The sequence below is a fragment of the Sphaerodactylus townsendi genome, linkage group LG08 (genome assembly GCF_021028975.2).
Source record: "Sphaerodactylus townsendi isolate TG3544 linkage group LG08, MPM_Stown_v2.3, whole genome shotgun sequence".
Taxonomy (NCBI): domain Eukaryota; kingdom Metazoa; phylum Chordata; class Lepidosauria; order Squamata; family Sphaerodactylidae; genus Sphaerodactylus; species Sphaerodactylus townsendi.
Genome location: NC_059432.1, coordinates 33,530,220 through 33,532,564, shown reverse-complemented (window position 1 = coordinate 33,532,564; position 2,345 = coordinate 33,530,220).

The following is a 2,345-nucleotide window of genomic DNA, read 5'->3' as shown; positions in this document are numbered from 1 at the left end:
CACTCCATTGAAAAAATGAATAAGAGCTATAAAGGAAAATACCAGAAATGTAAAGAAGTGGACAGCTCCACTGTGGTGATCATGTAGAAAAGTAAAAAAGTTCTAGAAAGATATACATGCAAAAATACAGGAAATCTTAAAATTAAATTTATTATGGATTACCAAGACAACACTGCTGGGCATAATGACAAACACCGTCTCAAGAATTTCATTAGAACTGTTCAGCTACCTGATGATAGCAGCCAGGGTGATAATTGCAACAAAATGGAAGACAAGAGAATTTCCGAGGATAGAGAACTGCAAAAATAAATTAAGGGAATACATACTAATGGCAAACCTAACAAACTCTATGGATAACAGGCCAAATCAAGAATTTCAAGACAAATTGAAAATGTTGACATATTATTTTCAAAAATAAGATTAATAATTAACAAGGGAAATAAGAATATGGTTGAAATTATATTTATAAACTACTAGCGGGGCCCAGCCACGCATTGCTGTGGCTTATTGTGGTGAAATGAAAAAGGAACAGTAGCAGCAAATCAATTGCAGAGGCCAGCAGTACGTGCTCATGCAAACACGCACCCTGATACTGTGCGATGTCATTGATGTGGGTGCCCGCATTCCTGGGGGGGGGTGGAAAGGCACACCTTCCACATATCTAGGCTGGCTGGTCATGATCCTTTACCTGGGAGTAAGTTTGGTTGGTGGCAATGGGTGTTGCTTCTGAGGAAACCCTCTGAGGGGCGCAACACAGCCATTCAAAGTATGTCACAGTTGCTGTATCGAGCTTACTCCTGAGTAATGCGTGCCTGGTTTTCTTAACTGCAACCGCATTATTCAGGGAATCTAGGGTACCTGGCCCCTCTCTCCCATCCCTTGCATGTCGCCCCTCACTCTCTCTCCCTCCCTCGCTCTCTCCCTCCCTTTGCATGCCACCCTCCCTCCCCTCCCCTTCCTCTCCTTTTCCTCTGCTAGGTAGATGGGTCATACTCAAGATGCTGGGCCCCCTCTGCCTCCCTCCCTTCTTGCATGCCACCCCCCCTCACTGTCTCCCCTCCTCTCTCACCTCCTCTCTTCCTTTGCATGCCTCCCCTCTGTCCCTTTCCTCTCTCCTTTCCCTCTCTTCCCTCATGTGTGTATGGCTGTGTGTAGTGTATGTGTTTCACTTCCACTCGAAAGTTATTGCCTAAGTGTACCTTGGTTTTCACTGCTCTCTATCTGGCCATCTGAGGTGAACATTCTAAGCAGCACAAACATTCTAAGGGTGACAGTTACACACAGGCAGCTGCACTGTCCTTCACCATGGAGCACCAGTGAAAAAGGTTAGCTTACCTGGGCAACAGGTGTGAAATTTCAGGTATGTGAACATCTAAAAACACTCTCACCTGGCTGACTATAGTGGTTGGGAATTTTCAGAAGAATTGGGCCAGCAGTTACTGAGTTATACTATCATCAACAAAAACACTGTTAGCTTTTTATATATATATATAGATTAACATTTGCTTAGTTGGATATATATTTTGTAAAAAACATTTTTAGAAATTAATGATAGCAATTATTTATCTATATTCCTTTTTAATATTCTAATCTGTTCATTAAAATGTATTTATCTTTTTAAAAATTTTAAATCCATTTATTATCTTAAGATTTTATAAAATATTATTGTATAATGATGCTGCCCATCTTATTGCCTAGAACTGTATTCAAGAAAAGATCTATCTTTTTTGTTTTTATTGTTTTATTTTATCTTTCTGTTAATATTGAAAAATAAAAACATTAACAAAATGAGTGTTTCATTTTTATTAGCTGATAGCAATGCTGATTCTGTGAACTTAGGTAGATTATGAGAGAGAAGGCAGGAAGGGATGTCAGTGCTCAACTCTTGTATTCTTTTCTTAAATGTCCAGGGTAATACCAATTGCCAGTTTGGTGTCAGGAAGGAAATGTCCTCCAGATAGGTTGGTCAGGGATCCTGCAGGTTTTTTGCCTTCCTTTGAACATAGAGCAGTGGTCATTGGGGGTGAGGTGGGGGGTAGTTGTGAATTTCCTGCACTGTGCAGGGGGTCTGAACTAGATGATACTTGAAGTCTCTTCCAGGTATATGTTTCTTAAACAATCTTATTGAAATCAGCGGAACTTCAAAAAGACATCCTTCAAATTGTTTAAAATGTGAACTCTGATAATATATATAAAACCACCAGACCATAGCTACGTAGCTCTGAAAACCCACAATAGCAAGTTCTGATGATATATCTTTTTTTAAAAAAACACAACCATTCAAGTTAATTGCTGTTGTTAATGCTGCCTATCTCTCGTTCTGTTCATAGTAAAATAAGATTCTG